This window comes from Meriones unguiculatus, chromosome 2 (genome assembly GCF_030254825.1).
Source record: "Meriones unguiculatus strain TT.TT164.6M chromosome 2, Bangor_MerUng_6.1, whole genome shotgun sequence".
Classification (NCBI taxonomy): Eukaryota; Metazoa; Chordata; class Mammalia; order Rodentia; family Muridae; genus Meriones; species Meriones unguiculatus.
In genome coordinates this window covers 81520143-81542481 of record NC_083350.1, presented here as the reverse complement: position 1 = coordinate 81542481, position 22339 = coordinate 81520143, and the positions used below count along the sequence as shown (strand labels likewise).

At 37.0% G+C, this 22339-nt stretch overlaps 1 protein-coding gene across 2 annotated transcripts in view; it reads right to left on the bottom strand.

Moving 5' to 3' along the window:
- The window catches only part of Edil3 (EGF like repeats and discoidin domains 3), a 530137-nt gene that overhangs the window by 422827 nt on the left and 84971 nt on the right, over nt 1–22339 (bottom strand). The window lies entirely within an intron of this gene.

Sequence of the window (22339 nt, the reverse complement as noted above, 5' to 3'; positions counted from 1 at the left end):
AGGGTGCTGTGCTTCGGGTCTTACCCAGCTTATATTGAAAGCATTCAGCAGGCAGCCACACTCCGAAGCAAACTGCATTTCACAGAGAGAGTGCTTTATTTTCTGTTCAGCGCTACACCAGAGACCCACCACACTGCGAATTTAGTTGGCTTCTTTATTTACAGAAACTATGATTATACTTTTTACCTATTTTACAGCTTACTAGGTTGGAAAGGGTAATAGCATGCACAGACTACTGTAGAGTTTATTCCTTTCGAAGGATTCAGATTCACTCCTTCCTCTGTGCATGCTTTTATATTTTTTTCTCTTTTGCCCTCATCAAACAGGGCACTACACTTCGGGTTATAATCAATTAAATTCATTCTCAGCTGTTCAGCATTCTGGGTTCCTGTACGTGCTTGATCTCCACACTGGAGTGTTTGGACAGAGCTTCTGGGAACCGTGCCCACCCTTCAGCCACGCAGTGTGGGCCCCGCTGGTACAGAAGGTTAATGAGGGCTACAGGGGCCTGCTGCATGGTTTAGAACATCTTAATGGTGTTTGTCCGACAGTATCTCCGCACTTTAAATGACGATGACCAAAAAGTAACTGCATCTGTGCAGGTTAAGAGTAGCACACGACAGCAAGCACAGAGCTTCTGGTTTGGTGGAAGTTTGTGTAATATTGTTAAGAGTATGAATATCTGAATGGAGATTGAGCATCTTAGTAGAGTTCTCCATCTTGATTAGTTTCCTTAGGTGTACAGATTTTAGTAGGTTTATCTTATATTATATGTCTAATATCCACTTATGAATGAGTATATACCCTGTGTGTCTTTCTGCTTCTGGGATACCTCACTCAGGATGATATTTTCCACTTCCCACCATTTACCTGCAAATTTCATGATATCTTTGTTTATTTATTACCTAGTAATACTCAATTGTGTAGATGTACCACAATGTCTGTATCTATTCTTCAGTTGAGGGGCATCTGGGTTGTTTCCAGCTTCTGGCTATTATGAATAAAGCAGCTACAAACATGGTTGAGCAGATGTCCTTGTCGTGTACTTGAGCCTCTTTTGGATATATGCCTAAGAGTGGTATGGCTGGATCTTGAGGAAGTGATATTCCTAATTGTCTGAGAAAGTGCCAGGTCAGAAGAGGGAGAAAACAGGAAACAGGACAGGAGCCTACCACAGAGGGCCTCTGAAAGATTCTACCCTGCAGGGTATCAAAGCAGATGCTGAGACTTATGGCCAACTTTTGGGCAGAGGGCAGGGAATCTTATGAAAGAAGTGGGAAATCGTAAGACCTAGAGGGGACCACAAGGAAAGCAACAGAACCAAAAAATCAGGGCACAAGGATCCTTTCTGAGACTGATACTCCAAGGACCATTCATGGAGATAACCTAGAACTCCTACACAGATGTAGCCCATGGCAATTCAGTGTCCAAGTGGGTACTCTAGTAATTGGAACAGGGACTGTCTCTGACATGAACTGATTCTCCTGCTCTTCGATTACCTCCCCCTCAGGGGGGAGCAGCCTTAACAGGCCACAGAGGATAACAATGCAGACACTCCTGACTAGACCTGATAGACTAGGATCAGAAGAAGGGAGAGGAACACCTCCCCTATCAGTGTACTGGGGGAGGGGCAGGATGGAGAAGGGAAAGGGAGGGGGGTTGGGAGAGAAGGAGGGAGGGGGCTACAGGAGGATTACATAGTGAATAAATTGTAATTAATAAAAATAAAAATTTTAAAAAATGGTTGAAATAAAAATATTTGAAACTGGAAAATAAAGAGTATGAGTATCTACATAAGTTTTATAAAAGTAGAATTATTAAATTAAGCCTCTGTCTATTCATTTACTTTGTTCATATGAGGTACATGTAGTGTCCTAATTTCAAAAGTAAATGTTTCTTTAAGTTTTATTTATTTATTTATTTATTAAAATTTTATTTATTTATTTAAGTTTTTATTATTAGTTACATTTTATTAACTCAGTATCCCAGCTGAATCCCTCTCCCTCCTTTCTTCCCAATCCCACCCTCCCTCCCTCATCTCCTCCCTGCCCCTTTCCAAGTCCACTGATTGGGGAGGACCTCCTCCCCTTTCATCTGACCTTGTTTTATCAGGTATCTTTAGGACTGGCTGCAAAGTTCTCCTCCGTGGCCTAGCAGGACTGCTCCTCCCTTGGGGGGTTGGGGAAGTCAAAGAGCCTGCCATTGAGTTCCTGTCAGAAACAGTTCCTGTTCCCCTTACTATGGGAAACTAATTGGTTACTGAGCTACCACAGGCTACATCTGTGCAGAGGCTCTAGGTTATATCCATACATGGTTCTTGGTGGAGTATCAGTCTCAGAAAAGACTACTGTGCTCAGATATATTTGGTCCTTGTGGAGCTCCTATCCTTTCCATGTTGTACTAACTCCCCCTTCTTTCACATGATTCCCTGCCCTCTGCCGAAGGTTTAGTTATGAGTCTTAGTATCTGCTTTGATACACTGCTAGGTAGAGTCTTTCAGAGGCCCTCTGTGGTAGGCTCCTGTCCTGTTACTTGTTTTCTCCTATGTCCAATGCACATCCCATTTGTCTTTCTAAGTGAGGATTGATCATCTTACCCCGGGTCTTCTTTATTGTTTGTCTTCTTTATGTGTATAGATTTCAATATGTTTATCATATCTTATAGGTCTATATAAGTGAGTATATACCCTGTGTGTCTTTCTCCTTCTGGGATACCTCACTCAGAATGATCTTTTCTAGGTCCCACCATTTGCCTGCCAATTTCATGATTTCCTCATTTTTGATTGCTGAATAAAAAAGTGAGGAAGAGCCTAGAACTCATTGGCACAGGAGACAACTTCCTGAACAGAATACCAACAGCACAAGCTCTAAGAGAAACAATCAATAAATGGGACCTCATGAAACTGAAAAGGTTCTGTAAAGCAAAAGACACTGTCATCAGAACAAAACGACAGCCTACTGACTGAAAAAGAATCTTCACCAACTCTATATCTGACAGAGGGCTGATATCCAGAATATATAAAGAACTAAAGAAGTTAAAAAGCAATAAATCAAGTAATCCAATTAAAAAATGGGGTACGGAACTAAACAGAGAATTCTCTGTAGAGGAATATAGAATGACAGAAAAACACTTAAAGAAATGCTCAATGTCCTTAGTCATAGGGGAGATGCAAATCAAAACAACCCTGAGATGTCACCTCCCACCCATCAGAATGGCTAAAATTAAAAACTCAAATGACAACACATGCTGGAGAGGTTGTGGAGAAAGAGGAACCCTCCTCCATTGCTAGTGGGAATATAAACTGGAACAACAACTTTGGAACTCAATCTGGAGCTTTCTCAGACAATTAGGAATAGTGCTTCCTCAAGACCCAGCTATACCACTCCTAGGCATATACCCAAAATTTGCTCAAGTACACAACAAGGACATTTGCTCAACCATGTTTGTAGCAGCTTTATTTGTAATAGCCAGAACTTGGAAACAACCCAGATGTCCATCAACAGAGGAATGGATACAGAAATTGTGGTATTTCTTTAATTTGTAATACAAGACTTACAACTTTTAAGAATACCTTATTCAGCAGGTTAAATGTAGATGCCTGAGTTCTAAAGTTCTTGATCTTTTTATAGCCTATTTCCATATTTTTTATCAGCATAACTGAAAGGAGAGAAAATTTTCATATTTTTTTAGTATTTTCAATACTAAATGTGTATGTTTAATTAATATTTTTTTTCAAAATGGTTACTGAAATTTATTTTATGAATCCAGACTAAATTTTGAAGTTAAAAAAATTGGACAAGCTAAATGAATATTTGGAATTCAAATTCAAATATGTCTATGTCATAAGCTTATGCACATAGATGTGATATTTCATGGTAATATTGAAAAAATAAAGCAAATGCCTGCAATAGAGATACACTGCTTAATGCCCCTGTCAGTTGTCCATCCCCTTCTAACTGGAATGGTCAGCAGTTGTGCAGCCCTCTTTCTCTGTGAAATCCATTCTTTATTGGCTGCCACAACAATTTCCATCATGGTTTTTCACTTATTTCTCTGACCATTCCTTCTCTGTGAGATTTTCTTCATTGTTTTACTTCTTGGTTTTACAGGTTTTACAGTGTATCTCACTCTCTGCCTCTACACTAATGTCCAGCCCAGGCAGGCTTTGGACTCACAGTCGCATTGCCTCAGCATTCTAAGTGCTAGTACATTACAGGCATGTGCTACCATGCTCAACTTCATTCTAACTTTAATTTTAGAGTGTTTCAGGACTTAGTAGCCTGAGTTTTCTATCTACATTCACTCCAAGTATAATTTCAGACTCTTTATCTATGATCCAATGTTTTTTATCTCATTTTTATATACCCCTAAAATCTAGAATTACAGCCTCGATGGATGAATAATTGCTATCTCATATTTCACATGTTAAAGTTCCTGACCTCGTTCTCACACCTGCTTTTCCAGTTGCCTTTCTTATCTCAGCTTATAGCATCAAAGACTGTACAGACCCTCATACCAGGTCTCTCATGTCTATATCTTCTCTGACTACAGTTCCAGTTGGCTGTACTTTCAAAACACATTCAAAGCACAAGTGCCTCTTACCCTTACATAGCATGCTTCTGAATTAAATCTATAATTATCCTTTGTCATGATATACATGACATAGTGATCATGCTAAACATATGACAAGATATTCCATTGCTTGCAATTCCTAGTGTAAGAATATTATCTCACAAATTTAACAGGTATGTAGCAAGACCCTGTCTGACTTTAAGACATACAAGCATCATGTAAGATAACTAGACCAACATCAGCCACAGTCAGTAGCTTCTCCTCTTCTATCATCTATCCCTCCTTTCCCCATGCTTGTCTCCATCACTCAGTTTACCATAATCCAAGGGCACTTTGAGAACTCTCACAAGATAACGTAAGGATCATTCTGCCTAAAAGGTCTCTCACCACTGTTTTGGCTTATTCTTATTCCAAGCATGAGAATACCTTTCTCCGTAGTCTCATTTAGTTGTTTGCCCATATTTCTTTTCTAGGAAGTCTCCAATGACATTTAACATATTATTAGATTTCATGTTTCTTTCTCTCTTTTTTGAACTTCTTGTATAAAACCTAAAAGATTACAATTCAAAACTTTTATTTACATATTTTATACTGGTCATCCTCTCATACTACTGGGAATCTCCACAAGGGTAGAGTTTTTGATTCAGCTTTTTTGTTTTTCCTCTCATATACTCACTATTTGAAGTATTCATAAAATAAGCACTCTAGAATATCTGATAAATTATATTAGGAAGCAATAGAAGAATAAAGAAAGAGAAGTAGAAAAACACCGAGAGAAAAGAAAAATATCCTAAATATTTTTACAAATGAAGGCTCAGGATTGAACTGTGACCTAAATATGCCGACTGTGTCCTAGGTTGTGGTATTACTTTTGTTATTTTTAACCAATGGCTAATCCTAAAAGTTTCCAGTCTCTAGGTTTCCAAATTGAGATGTGAATGTTCTAAAATAAAGGAAACAAATGGATGAGGATAAGTTCATAATTTAGGCTTGCCTTTTAAATTTAAATTTACATATTTAATATTATACTATTAGAAAAATAAATTTAAAAATATTAGTGTTACTTTTTTATTATCTGTACTGTTGGCTTTAATATATTTTTAAAATTTATTATTTATTATAATTTATTCACTTTGTCTCCCAACTGTGGCTCACTCCCTCATTTTCTCCCAATCCCACCCTACCTCCCTCTTCTCCCTCTATTCCCTTCCTCTAGTCCACTGACAGGGAAGATCCTCCTCCTCTTCCCTCTGACCCTAGCCTATCAAGTCTCATCAGGACTGTCTGCATTGTCCTCCTCTGTAGCCTGGTAAGGCTGCCCACACCCACCCCATGCCTCAAGGGGAGAATATCAGAGAGCAAGCCACTGAGTTCATGTCAAAGACAGTACCGGTTTGCATTGCTAGGGAACCCACTTGGAGATGAGTCTATGGGCTACATCTGAGCAGGGCTTTTAGGTCTTCTCCATATGTTACCCTTTTAAAACTCTATTAAAAACTATAATAGGAGTGCTTAAGTTCAATTTAATATTCTTTTGCTCAGTTTGGAGAGCTTTTCACCTTTGGTTCTCTCTTGTTTTAGTTGTGCGCTCATCGGTTCTTTCTCTACCGTATACGCATGTTCAAATTGTCAAAGCTGCTTCCTGCTCCATTACTCACCTCTTCACCCCTTAAAAGTTATGTCTTCTCTTGAACTATCTCTTGTTTGTGAGTCTAGAAGGTGCTCAGTTTCTATGCTCCCCGATTTTCTTTCGGTCAGTTCGGGTTGGATATTATTTTCTATGTAACATAAAGAAAGGAAGCATTCTTGGCACCAGGAAAGATAGTTGAGGCTAAGTAATATCTGTACATAATACTTTGCTAAAATACTTCTCACAGTACTATTCATGCTGGTTATTTTCTTCAAGCAGTTACCCAACACTTTGATGAAATGCACTGAACAAATAAACTTAGGGTAGAAAGGGTTTATTTAAGCTCATAGTTCCAGGTTATAGTACACCATTACTAATAAAATGGAAGCAATAGATGGACACAGGCGAGCAGTAAGCATACTTTCTCATCTCATATACGCCAGGATCACCTGGTAAGGGAGTTCTGGCAACCTTTGTAGGTGCATACATAATATTATCTAAGGAGATCACGGTAATTCTCCAGAGACATGCCCACATTCCAAACACAGAAAATATCTCATTAATATCTTATTCCCAGGTGATTCTAGATGGTGTTGAATATTAAAACTAGCCATTTTTATTAACATAAGATAAATTGTTATCTCATTGAATGTACAAATCTTTAATTATAATTATTAGTGGTTATTGAAAATGAAGATTAAGCTTCTTAGCCAGAGTCCTCCTTCTTGATTAGTTCCTTTAGGTATACAGATTTTAGTAGGTTTATCCTATATTATAGGTCTATATGAGTAAGTATATACCTTGTGTGTCTTTCTGCTTCTGGGACACCTCACTCAGGATGCTCTTTTCCAGTTCCCACCACTTACCTGCAAATGTCATGATTTCTTTGTTTTTTATTGAATAATATTCCATTGTATAGATGTACCACAATGTCTGTATCTATTCTTCAGTTGTTTCCAGCTTCTTGCTATTACAAATAAAGCTGCTACAAACATGGTTGAGCAGATGTCCTTGTCGTGTACTTGAGCCTCTTTTGGATATATGCCTAGGAGTGGTATAGCTGGATCTTGAGGAAGCGCTATTCCTAGGTGTCTGAGAAAGTACCAGATCAGAAGAGGGAGAAAACAGGAAACAGGACAGGAGCCTACCACAGAGGGCCTCTGAAAGATTCTACCCTGCAGGGTATCAAAACAGATGCTGAGACTTATGGGCAACCTTTGGGCAGGGTGCAAAGTCAGGGAATCTTATGAAAGAAGGGAGAAACAGTAAGACATAGAGAGAATAGGAGCTCCACAAGGAGAGCAACAGAACAAAAAAATCTGGGCACAGGGGTCTTTTCTGACTGATACTCCAATCAAGTACCATGCATGGAGATAACCTAGAACTCCTGAACAGATGTAGCCCATGGCAGTTTAATGTTCAAGTGGGTCCCACAGAAATGGGCACAAGGACTGTCTCTGATATAAACTGATTGTCCTGCTCTTTTATCTCCTCTCCCTGAGAGGAGAACACCCTTACCAGGCCACAGAGGAAGACAATGTAGACACTCCTGATGAGACCTAATAGACTAGGATCAGAAGGAAGGAAAAAAAGACCTCCCCTATCAGTGGACTTGAGGAAGGGCATGAGTGGAGAAGATGGAGAGAGGGAGGGATTGGGAAAGGAAGAGGGAGGGAGTTACAGGGGGATACAAAGTGAATAAAATATAATTAATAAAAATTTAAAAATAAAAAGAACAAAAAGAATAAAGATTAAAAGGATTTTCTGTATTTCCATCCTTTGTTGTGCTACCCACTGATCAGCTTCCAAATCTTTCTTCTCCCTCTTCTCTACCTCTTACCTTCACTTTCCTTCTCATCCTCCTAAAATCATTTCATTTTCCGTTTTTTGTTTGTTTGTTTCCATGTGATTTATTCCTGGCTCATTTTAGTCAATTTGTCTACTCTTTCCACGTATCCTCTGCAAACAACAGCAATTTATTCTTGTCTGTGATTGAACTATACATTGTATACATATGCCATACATATCATATATATGCATACCTGTATTTGTCTATGTATGTATGTATGTATATGCACATGTCATGTTTTCCTAATTTATTCATTCCTTAGTTAGTGTGTACTTTTATTATTTTTGATCTCTTAAATTTATTTTCTTCATTTTACATTTTAGTTACTTTAATACAATTGCAACTTTTTGTCCAGCCTAGTATCCTGAATAAGTATTTTCTGTTTTTGCTATTTCTTGAGTCCTTTGTTTTCTTGTGGGGTATTCTGTATTCTTTTTAATTATTGCTATTAATATTTACAATGTATTCACTTTGTATGTCTGTTGTAGTCCCTCACCCATCTCTTCCAGGTCTCACCCTCCCTCCCTCTTCCTCCCTTATCCCTCTTTTCTAATCCATTACTAGGGGAAGTCTCCCTTCCCTACTGCCTGACCCTAGCTTATCAGGTTCCATCAGGACTGCCTGGATCTTCTACCTATGTGTGATGGCTAGATTGCCATACTAGGGAACAATGAGCAAGAAACGGGCAACCAAGTTCATGCCAGAGACTGTCTCTTCTTCCCTTCTAGGGAACCCACATGGAGATACTCTATATTATCACAAAATAAATTATTATGTTTTTCTCTTGAAGTATGTCATATGTCAATTTGATTCAGAGGCCCAAGCAAAGCCACAGAGATGATGAAAGTAGTGTTTTACCTTTCCTACCTAATTCCAAGTAACAGAGTTACACTCTCGCGAACTGACACTACTGAACACTTGCTAGCAACACTGTAGTAAAAATACTCTCCAGGATGGATAGTCATAATTAGAAAGACATGTTCTTATTATTATCTCGTTGACAAGCTTCTTTAAAATTTAATTTCAATATATGGTCCTATCAAAAAGGTCCATAATAGTATGTGCCCCACAGTGAGGTTATGTGTCATTTAAAGTTATATGAGTTACTAAATATGTGTTTTATTAAATGTATTAAAAGGAGAAAGTATTAAAAGGAGAAAGATTGGGGTTTCAGTCCCTGCAGTGCCCCCCAGGGCCCAGTATTTTTGGCTCCGTTGGTCTCCTTCTGGGACTGATACTCCAACTAAGGAAAATGCATGGAAATAACCTAGAACTCCTGCTCATATGTAGCCCATAGACTCAGTCTCAAGTGGGTTCCCTAGTAAGGGAAGCAGAGGCTGTCTCTGGCATGAACTCAGTGGCTGGCTGGCTCTTTGATCACCTCCTGCTTAGGGGGTGCAGCCTTGCCAGGATACTGAGAAAGACAATGCAGCCAGTCCTGATGAGACCTGATAGGCTAGGGTCAGATAGAAGGAGCGGAGGACCTCCCCTATCAGCAGACTAGGGAAGAGGCACAGGAGGAGAAGAGGGCAGAAGGGTTGGATTGGGAGGAGATGAGGGAGGGGACCACAGCCAGGATAAAAAGTGAATAAATTGCAATAAAGAATAAATAATTTTTAAATGTTCCCATACCAGAAAAAGGAGAAAGATTTTGAATTATTTTAATTTTTTTCAACAATTAATACTTGCAATTTCTGTTAAATGAATTGATTTTCATTGTCGGCACAAGAATCTTAGTCAAGTACTATTGTGTCATTTAATTATCTGGTAACTAAAATCACACACATACACAGTTATTTGGTGTGCTTGATTGTATATAGAGAAAAATGCATAAATAAGGGGACATCACACCTTTTGAAGACAGGTGCTCTTGAACTAAAGTTTTGAAAATGAAGGCATAATCTCCTTTTAAAAGATACACCTTAAAAGAAATCTTGAAAAAGCAGAGTATAATATGGTGGAATATATATACAAAAGACATCCAACTGAAAGAAAATAGATGTAAATGGAAAGCCAAGTCTAATTTACAATAATGTATATATATTAAAGGTTTTAAGAATTCTAAAGTAGAAGTTAAAATTTTTGTTATTGTTCTACACATAGCAACAATGGCTAAATGCATAAAATACAATGTAAAATGACATAGAATATCACATTACAAATATTTAGTTATATTGATAGGCCATCACCTATAAATAGGTACATTCAAACCATGTCAGTAAGATGCTTTAGTTATATATAGAGAGTAGATGACTGCATACTTTTGAAGTTACAACTACAAAGTCAATTCTTCATTCACATTTGTTACATATTTGGTGCTCAGTGTCCTTGAAGTGTAAAGCTATATTATCATGCATTTGGAGACAAAGCGAGAGAAAATCACAGAATGTTGGGGTAGATAGCTCTCTTCAAAATTACAGATTACCTTGGTCTTGAATGTCTACACTGCAAAATTACAACAAGTAGGTATATATTCTCGTACCAACTATCACGTAGAACTTTGTTTCAGCAGCACAGGATTCAAGGGTTGGTATTGGTGTTATTCCTAACTGTCTATGAACAATAACTACGGATATTGAAAATTTTGACACTACTTTTTAGAAAAAAATATAATCATGATATTCAAAGTTTTGAGCTTGTTTTCAGCATGAAGCATCATGAGGCATTTAGAATTATCTCTTGCTGAATAGGATGCACTGTTCTGGAGCCAGGAAAGCATTTGTGCTGATAAAAGTTCTTTTGTTGAGATCTCTCAGCTGTGGGAACAAGAAACAGAACAGGATACTGGCACTGATTTGTGCCGCACAGTGACAAGAGATCAGATAAGAGATGATAAAAGGTTTGAACAATGTTAACTAAAGATAAAAAGACAAAAAGTCTTGTAATTTTTGCACTTTTATTATTTTTAAAGATTTTAAAATACAGTTTTATTAAAATATTTGGCTCACAGAGATAATATATTCAGTTATTTTGAGTTATGGCAAAACCCCTTATGATGTCTAATAATTTCCTTAGCAACCCCTAAATTAATAGTCTTACAATGAATTCAGTTTTCACATTGAGGAACTGAACTTGATTTCAGCAAAGCTTTTCTTCGGGCCTAGGAATGTGACACAAATTCCAGGAATAGTAAGTACATATTTTAAAATCAAAATGAAATTTTTTCTGGATTTAAAGTCCACAATGAAATTCTTTCTCTTTTTTCAGAAAATTAAAGGTTTTTATTTTTAATTTGCAAGAATTCATTTATTTTGCATATGTTTAATGTAAGTGTAGTTTTTCTTTATTATTATTATTGTTATTATTTATTACAATTTATTCACTTTGCATCCCTGCCTTAGCCCCCTTCCTCCTCTCCTCACAGTCCCACCCTCCCTCCCTCTGCCTCCCTATGTTCCTTCCCTAGTCCACTAATAGGGAAGGTTCTCTTCCCCTACTCTCTGACCCTAGTCTAAGTTTTATCAGGCTTGTCTGAATCCTCTTTCTCTATGGCTTAGTATTTGATCACAAAAGATACAGATTCGCCTACTTTTAAAATAAATAGAAGTTTATGTTAGAGTTTCACATTATGGAGACTTCTTGATAGTTTTCTTTCTCACTCCCTCAAAAAGGTAACTGACTGCATTGCTGCACAGAAGTCGCTTGAATGCATCATAAACCAATGTCATAACTTTCATTGTTCTTAAACATAACTGGCCTCGTGGTCCTCCAAACCACTCACATTGTCCTAATGCTGTCATCCCCTTGCTTGCTCTCTTATCTCCCTCAATACTGCTTTTTACTATTTAGGATTGTTAAACTGTGAAAGTCAGCTCTGGACCTCTTTGCCTTCTACTGAACTCTTTGTAGACCACTTACTTCCTTAGCTTTGTGGTTTTTTTTTTTTAATTACTTGATTTAGTTATATATTAAAATTAATTCACTTTGTTGGAGCCTCTCCCTAGTCTCCTCCCAGTCCTACCCCTGTTCCCTCTTGCCCCCTGTTCCGCTTCCCTAGTCTACTGACAGGGGAAGACCTCCTCCCCTACTATCTGACCCTAGCTTATCAGGTATCATGAGGGCTGGTTGCATTATCTTCCTCTGTAGCCTGGCAAGGCTGTATTCCTAGGAAGAGGTGATCAAAGATCTGGTCAGTAAGTTCATGTCAGAGACAGTCGCTGTTCCTTCACTTACTAAGGAACCCACTTGGAAACTGAGCAGCCTATGTGTTTCTTCTGAATAGGGGTCTAGGTCCTCCCCACACACGATCTGTGATTGGAGTATAAGTCACTGAAAGCCCCTCTTGGCCCAGGATTTTGGCTCTGTAATTCCTGCCCCTCCAAATCTTTCTATCTCCCTCTTCTTCAATAAGGTTTCCTGCTCTCTGCCCAAAGTTTGGTTATGAGTCACAGCATCTGCTTAGATACCCTGGTGGGTAGAGTCTTTCAGAGGTTCCCTGTGGAAAGCTCCTGTCCTGTTTCTGGTCTTCTCCTACTTCCAATGTCTATCTTGTTTCTCCTTCTGAGTGACAGTTCAGCCTCTTCCCTAAGGTCCTCCTAGTTGTTTAACTGCTTTAGAACTATACCTTTGTTTTCTATTTTTAATTAAATTTTTATTTTTTAATATTAATTACAGTTTATTTACTTGTATCTCAGCTGTAACTCTCTCCCTCATTTCTTCCCAATCTCACCCTCCATCCCTCATCTCCTCCCATTCCCCTTTCTAAGGTCAATGATAAGGGAGGTCCTCCTCCCCTTCCATCTGACCATAGCTTATCAGGTTTCTTCAGGACTGGCTTCATTATTTACAAACTGTTTAATCCCTACAATAAACTCAATTCCAGCAAGAAAGGAGTCATAACAACCAGAAAAAATCATTTATTAATATCTAAAAAAAAAAACAAACAAAATGCACTTGTTCTGAAAAAATGGACAGCATTTTTCTTAACACAGTCAAACAGCTTCAGGAGAATAGAAGCTTGTCTGTGATCCATTATCAGGCAGGGATGTATAGAAATATAGGCACAGTCCCATTAAATAATAGTACTGTGGTCAAAGAGCCAGCCACTATGTTTATGTCAGAGACAGTCCCTGTTCCACTTACTAGGGTACCTACCCACTTGGATACTAACCTGCCATGGGATACATCTGAGCAGAGGTTCTAGGTTATATCCATGAATGCTCTTTGGTTGGAGTTTCAGTCCCTGAAAACACCCCTGTGCCCAGATACTTTGGTTCTGTTGCTCTCCTTGTGGAGCCCCTGAGGGAGGAGTCTTGCCAGGCCATAGAGGAGGACAATGCAGCCGGTCCTGAGACCTGATAGGCTAGGGTCAGATGGAAGGGGAAGACGACCTCCCCTAACATTAGTCTTGGAGATGGGCATGGGAGGAAATGAGGGAGGGGGCTACAGCTGGGATAAAGAAGTGAATAAACATTAATTAATATAAAAATAAAAAATAGTTAAAAAATAGCAATATACTAGGCAAACATGTTAGACCCTGAATTGGTGACATGTTTAAAAATAATGTACACTAAAGCCAAAATTAAGAGCTCCAAATGTTAATTATGTTGAAGCATAAAATAGTAAGACAGAAGCAAATGACAGAGGATACATATTTTTCCTCTCTTACATTGAGAGTTATATGTTTAATATAACAATGATTATTTCTTGACATGATTCTATGATTATATACATATATATATACATACATACATACACATAAATATGAACACAATACTAGCATATATGCTCAAATAATGCATGTTTACTCCTCCAGATATAGCCCAGGTGAAATATTCACTCCCATATGTCCCTACAGAAATTAAAGCTGTTGCAGAATTGAACCTTCCTAAACTTCTTAATTCTGTCAATTCTTTATATAGCAATAAAGTCCATCATTCCTGGAGTCGGCAGTGGCCTTGATCATCAGAAACTCAGAGACTGGTCACTGAAAAGATCATTATTTCATACCTATGTTCTAGGAGTTCTCCACAGTTCTCAGGGGCTAAAGTTAAAGTTTGCTAGGCATTCACCCTCTTCTTTCTCAGAGCAAAGGTAAGATTACTTTTTAACAGCTTATAAAGACTAACAACTTTAAACATGGGTGAGAGACAGTTGAGTTCTAGATCATCCAGAAACTACCTCATCTCAACTCTTAGATCTTAATTAGATAAGCCAAAGGCGGAAACCTTTAGAATTCCACGACTATGAAGAATGTTTAAAGACCATATCTCTTTTCTGCCTGTCATATCCACTATCATTGATGAAAGATGATCCTTTAAAATATTCAACAGTAAAGTATCTGAAAAAGAAATTGGAGAATATATCAGAAGATGGAACTATCTCCCTTGCTCACGGATTGGTAGGGTTAACATAGTAGAAATGGACATCCTACCAAAAGCAACCTGCAGATTGAATGCAATTCCAAATAAAATACTAACACAATTATTTACAGAACTTGAATGAACAATTCTAAATTTCATATGGAAAAACAACAACAACAACAACAAAGCAAAATTGCTAAAACAATCTTGTACAATAACAGATATTGTGGAGGTATCTCCATCTCTGATCTCATGCTGTACTATAGAGCAACAGTAATAAGAACTGCATGGTGCTGGCATAAAAACAGAAAAGTGGATTAATGGAATCAAATAGAAAACCCAGAAATAAACCCACACTCCTATGGATATTGGATTTTTGACAAAGAAGCCAACAACATACAATGAATAAAAGACAGCAAATTCAACAATTGTGCTGGTCTAAGTGGATGTCTAGAAAATATGTTGAAAATGCAAATAGATCCATATTTATCACCTTGCACAAAACTAAAGTCCAACTGGATCAAAGATCTCAACATGAAACCAGACATACTAAAACTGTTAGAAGAAAAACTGGAGAAGAGCCTTGAACTTACTGACACAGGAGACAACTTCCTGAACAGAACACTAACAGAGCACAGGCCCTAAGACCAATGATCAATAAATGGGACCTCATGAAACTGAAAAGCTTCTGTTAAGCAATGGACACTGTCATCAGAACAAAATGACAGCCTACAGATTTGGAAAGGATCTTCACCAACCCTATATCTGACAAAGGGTTAATATCCATAATATATAAAAAATTTAAGAATATAAACACCAACAAACCAAGGAATCTAATTAAAAACCTGGGATACAGGGCTAAATAGAGAATTCACAATGGGGAAATATAAAATGGCAGAGAAACACTTAAAGAAACATTCAACGTCCTTAGCCATCTGGGAGATGCAAATCAAAACAACCCTGAGATTTCACCTTACACCCATCAGAATGGCTAAGATCAAAAACTCAAGAGATGATGCATGCAGGAGAGGATATGGAGAAAGGGGAACTCTCCTCCATTGGAAATTGGAAATCAATCTGGTGCTATCTCAGACAATTAGGAATAGTGCTACCTTAAGATCCAGCTATGGCACTTCTAGGCATATATCCAAAATATGCTCAAGTATACATCAAGGATACTTGCTCAACCATATTTGTAGCAGCTTTGTTCATACTAGCCAGAAGCTGGACACAACCTAGGTGTCCCTTAAAGAAGGAATTGATGTAGAAATGTTAGTACATTTACACAATGGAATATTACTCAACAATTAAAAACAAGGAAATCATGAAAATTTCAGGCACATTTCATGGTGGGAACTAGAAAAGACCATCCTGGGCGAGGTATCCCAGAAGCAGAAAGACACACATGGTATATTACTCACTTATAAGTGGATATTAGACATATAATATAGGACAAACATACTAAAATCTATAGTCCTAAAGAAGTTAAACAATAAGGAAGACCCTGGGTAAGATGATCAATCCTCATTCAGAAAGGCAAACAGGATGGACATTGGAAGCAGGAGAAGACAGGGAACATGAAAGGAGCCTACCACAGAGGGCCTCTAAAAGACTCTAGTGATAGAGGTATCGAAGCAGAGGCTGGGACTCATAGCCAAATTTTGGGCACTATGCATGGAATTTTATGAAATAAAAAGTCCTAGAGGGGACAGGATGTGCAAAAGGAGAGCAACAAAGCTAAAACAAAACAAAGCAAGCAAACAAACAAACAAACAAACTGGGAGTCCTGCAGAGACTGATACCCCAACCAAGGACCATGCATGGAGAGGACCTAAATCCCTGGCTCACATGTAGCCCATAGACTCAGAATCCAAATGAGGTCCATAGTAAGGGTCATAGGGACTGTCTCTGGCATGAACTCAGTGGCAGGCTCTCTGGTCATCTCTAAATAGAAGGGGCGAAGGACCTCCCCTATCAGTGGACTTGGAGAGGGGCATGGGTGGAGAAGAGGGAGGGAGGGTGGGATTGGGAGGCCACTAGGGAGGGGGGCCACATTCAGGATACAAATTGAATAAATTGCAGTAAATGATAATTAAAAAAGAAAAAGTACTCAACAGTATCAAGTTCTTTTAATTCTTCATGAAAACTATAACATTTCATTTTATATGTCTATAATATGCAATTAATATATTATAATAAATTATGGCATAGAGGAAAAAGTCACCTCAGTAAGCAACAGTTTATAAAAAACAAATGGGTATATTATAATCTCTAGTTTTGTGTTTTTAAATGATTTGTGTGTGTACAAGTGTGTGTGTCTCTGTATTTATATTGTAAATTTTTTCTCTTTTTCTTCTGTTTTTTTTTTTGTTTTATTTCATTCCAGTTTTTTTTATTTTATCTTATTATTATTTTTAGGTACCTATTTGTTTCCTGACTAGAGAAGGAATGAAAGGATATAGGACATGGGAAAGGGCATGGGAAAGATCTGAGAGGTGTAAGGAAAGAGAAATTATAATCAGAATATATTGTATGAAATATATTATCTATGATAAAATATATTGTCTATAATAAACAATAGAATAAATTTAATTCCATAATACTTCTCATTACAAAATAATTCTCCATGCTAATATATACTAAATGACAGAGAAATTCACATATTTATTAGCAACAAAGTCTCTAAGATACTCAACTCAAATATTAGGCTGCTGCAATGCTTCTGTGCTTTCCAGCAGCAGCAGCAGCCCTGTAATCTAAGACTCTGAACCTACAGTATGTTTGCACACACCCTCTCAGACATATGCAAACATTTTTATAAAACACCTTAGAAAGTTTACGAAGTAATATCTATTCAGAAGTTTTTTTTTTTCATGTCAAGGGAAAATTCTTGAAGCAAAATGAAACCAACAGCATGAACTATAAAAGACAGTTCTTCTGACAGCATGAATTTAGTCTTGCCAGTCTCAAAATAATCCTGTTAAGTCATGTGTAAAACAGTATACCCCCATGCTTGCAAGACCAAGTCTTGCTTACGCTAAAGGGTCAAATACAGAAATAGTAAGCTCAGATTCTTCCTTGCTAAAATGTGTCAGTTCCCATCTTATTATAAAAAGCACAATTACCATTATTTTGACAAAGCCTGTCATACTTTTGTTAAAGAGTGTAGCTTCCCCTGCATGCCTCCATTTGAGGGCCACCATGGCTGACAGCCTGGGAAGTGGTCCTCAGCCAAATCCAGACTGCATCTAAAACTTTCCCAGTTATTTTTCAGACTGATTAGTCCAAGTTCAATGTTAAAGATAAAAAGAAAAGAATAAATGTGTATTTTGATGGATTCTTCACCTTTGGTACAAGTGTGTGTACATAGTGTTGGGGTGAGGGTGACAGAGAGAGACAGCAAGAGAGACAGACAGAAAGATTCTGATTAAAGGTTCCACATTTTTCTTCACACAATCAGAGGGGTAAGACAAGTCTACATAAAATCCATGATATGACAAAAAAATTTGAAGCAATCAACCTTAAAATATAAATAAATTTTCAAATCAGCATGACTTTTTCTAAAGAAAATTACGTAGATGAAATCTACATCCTGTATACATCTTGTGTACAAATGTTTCAAAAAATAATCAATGATTGTTTTAATAATAAAATAATTATAATAAGCAACAACTATTTTAAGAATAAAACAATTGTTTTAATAATAAAACTTTTATTCTTATTTTATTCATACTTTTTAATATTTTCTGAAGTTTTTTTTTTTTCTGTAGCTTACAGTATCATGTTAATAACCATGCATGGTAAAAAAAAAAAAAAAACTGAGAAGGAAATCCACAACTAGCTATTATATTTTAAGTGGCAATTCTGTAAGTATCAAGATAGCTCAGTCAATTTATTAATATTTGTTTAATCTTTTTTATTTTTCGCATGGTTTATTTAATTATGGCGTACCCATATGTGTCATAGAGCATGCATGTAAGTCACAGAACATTTCAGGAGTCAGTTTTCACCTTTCACCCAAGGTTCAAAGGGTCAAATTCAGGCCTATAGGTTTGCAAAGCTAGTATATTTACCTACTGAGCTACTTCTCCAGCCCTGAAACCCTTATTTCTCAAAAGCGTTCATTAAATGTTTTTTTCTATACTTTATCTATACTATGTACCTTAGTGAAATGTCTCAGGCTGCAGGCAATGCTGCCACCTTACTGACCAGTGTTTTTGAATGAGATAGGCAATCATTAGCAAAGACAGAGTTCACCTGAGATAGAAAGTGTTCAATTACCCAAACGTACAGAGTAGACAAAGATCTATGAGAATCCGCCCAATTTTATTTACATCTTCCTGAACACCTCCTATGTACATGTCATTGAGCTTTCCTAATGTTTACATGTATGTCAGGAGCTTCTAAGAGCAACTCCAGGGATGTAAGTGGTTTTTTGCTCTGCGTATCTCTCTACTTATATTCTGGATCTTACGCCTTGAGAGAACTACCTAAATTTCCTCTCCTTAGGCCATCACACCCAGCATATTAAAAAATTCTCTACTCGTGAACTTGAGCTTGAGCTTCACTTTCTCTTTAATCATCCTTAAAACAGAGGTATCTATAGTCTTTATATCAGTGCCGTCATCTCAAGCTTCTCTGTGCTTAGCAACTTAATTAGCTACTTATTTTCCTCCTTCAATGAATACTCTGCAGTTTGTGGGTATTTGAGGGATTTCCCTCATATTTGGAGACTGAGTTACAGTCTCACAAGGCAAGTTAATGAGAATCTGACATTTTGCTTAAAGTAGGTGTGCTACTCTTTAGAGTGATGTGTACTGACCGGTGGGTATAGATTACACAGATCCAGGCGCATAGGCTAGGGCAAAAGTGAACTATTACAATATTCTTATTAGTCGCTAGCTTATTAAATAAATGCTCCTTCTGTCTTTTGTGAGTGGATCTTGGACCTGAATGCCTGTAGGAAATACTTAAGTAATCTCTGTCTCACTTTTACTATCCAAGCAACTATATCCCTTCATACACAAGTATCAGGTGGATTAAAAATATTTCATTTTATCGTTCAGTTACTGGTAAGATTCATTGGGTACAATCAGAGAATTAGAGAATTATGTTGCCAATTTGCATATTCTTTCTTACCAATTTGGTGAAGATAAGTCTTCCTTTGATTTTTCATTAAGGATAACAGAGAAGACAAAGCTATCACACTTTTGAAATATAATTTCCGCCACCTAAGTCTTGACCTCTTAGGACAACTAAGCTGTCTTTAATAAACTATGAGCTTAAAGAATTTAAAATGGCCACCATGCTGCAATGAACTGCACCATTCAGCATGACATCTCTGTTCCTATTCTTCATGAGAACATCCAGCAATATGATTATCTTTAGGATGCTCCAGACCCTGCATTCTTCATGTTGTGAAAGGCTAGTTTGTTAATATTCTGATCTACAGAACTACATCCATCTACTGCACTATTGTTCCTTCCAAATAACTTAGTGATTAACTTCAATGTGGAAAGGTGATAACTGATCATTACTGTAATTATGACTTACACCTTTATTTATTAATTCTTTCTTTTTTAATTCACCAATTCTTTACTTTAAAGTTAGTAGTTAAAGACCAATGAGATGGCTCAGAAAGTAAAAGTGCTTATTGTCAAGATGAAAACCAGATTTAAGTCCCTGGTGAAAAAAATAACCAACTGCCACAGCTCCCTTCTGAGCTCTACAGACAGCCATGGCATGCATGTACATACACATGTGTACACACCATACACTAAATTAGCAGCTAAGTAAGCAAACAAGCAAACAAGAAACACATAAATGGTTCAAAAGTCTTGGCTAAAAATCATAAATATCTTTCAATATAAAAATGTGTGCAAGGCCTTACTGAAATTTTTCTTTTTTCCCCCAATCGTGAATCCCACTTCTCATAGAAATACATGCTTACTTTTAATCCCCACAATCTGGAGACAGAGGCAGGCAGATCTCTGAGTTGGAAGCCAGTCTGTTATGCAGAGGAAGTCCAGGGTTGAGCTCTGTGTTTCACAGGGAACTCTAGGGTTACACAGAGTAAGTCTTACTTGAAAAGAAAAGAAAAGAAAAGAAAAGAAAAGAAAAGAAAAGAAAAGAAAAGAAAAGAAAAGAAAAGAATATATGTGTTTATATGGTGGTTGTATAATTAGGTGCAAACACACATTCCTCTTCATTGTGATGTTATCTATGATAAGGTGAAGGAAGCCATATACTGTACTTCACTATAATAATGTCAGTTCAACAGTATGTTTTGGGCATCTTTTATTAGAGATTTCATTATTTATTTATTTATTTATTTATACAAAGTACTTATATTCATCAGACAATGTTTTATTATTTTATTCATTTATTTGTTTTTAAACCATCATTTCATAACTTTAGGACTTTAGATATTTATGAATCTGCTTAGTAGAAAAGTAAACATGTCAACAACCATAGTAAAGAGCTCATCTCATCTGCAATGTTTTTGCCCTGGTGATACAAGGATATTTTCTATGTAAAACCTGAAATGGTAACACAACGGATTTACAAAAAAAAAAAGAAAAAACAAACTTTCTTGCCTTCTTACAATAAGGAATATTTTTCACCTAACTCTAGTTCTTAAAGTTTTCTTGAAGTTTTGCATGCAAACAAACTTGGAAAATTAACCTAAGAATAGTGACTAAGCATAAATACATAATTTCTCTGATATATTTATTTCACTGCTACTAACGACATGAGAATGTACACTAGGCTTAAACAAATCACTGAATTAAGTTGTACATTTGCTTAAAAATGTAGAATTTCAGACTCAGCAGCAAGGAATTTATTGATGCAGCCAGGATTATATTCTATTGTACTCATGAAATGTGCTAAATTCTTAAAACTATTACAAGGTGACTATTTGAAGCCTGGTGATGCTAGCATGTTTCTAATATCAGGGCACACCTTAATGATGACATATTTTACTGGCAATTATTATCTGTATAAGTAATAATGACGGTTTGCCTAGCTGGCAAACTAAATAGACTTTTACTGGAGATTTGGAATAATGACATATGGATGTCCTATATACCCTAGCTCAAGTACCTATGACTGTTTCAAGTAATCACAATGAGATGGTCTCAATCATTTTTTGAATTTGCAGTTAGTGCTAAATCATAAGCACAGTTTCAAACTTATTAATTTTTCACAAAGACATTGGCTTATCAGTGCATCTACTGTCTGTAAAAAGTTACCGTGCTCTGAAAGTTGGCAAAACATTCAGGATAGAAATCTGTGCTCACTTCCCTAAAGAGACTGCATCTGCAGCACCCTGCATCCCACTAAAGTGGTATTTTTCCAAATCAAGTGAAAACATGTGTGCGTGTGTGCGTATGTGTGTGTGCATGCACAGCTCTAAAGCTCTTTATTCTGGACCAACCAGGTGACCAAAGAGAAGTTATTTTGTCTGCACCTTAATTTGATTGTTAAAAACTAAGAGTAATAAACAGTCAAGAGGGCCTTTATGCTCAATAACAGGGTACAACATGCAAACCACTTCATACAGCACTGAACATAGAGCAGAGGGTTTAGTCAATAACAGTTCACTGTTATGCATGCGATTCTTCCAGAAAGTGGACATTGAGGTTCCATCTATTGTAAATATGGTCCTAAAGATTTAAAGGACAGCAAAGGCAGAATCAGAAGACTAAGTTAGAGAGACAGAATTAAAGAAAAATTTAGCAATTACAGATTTATCAAACAGAATACAACAAAACTTTCTAGACTCTGGAATTATAGGACAGGGATCATCAACAACAAAAGCCACCAATAATCTGAGTGGTATCACATAGCTGTTCTTCCAGCATGAGAGCCGGATAGAAGAAAATTGCTCTGAGTTTGTGGGTAATGTGGGTTACACTGTAAGGACAAAACAGCCAGACCTATACAGCTAGTTCTCATTTTGAACAAACAAAAATATATTTTTTA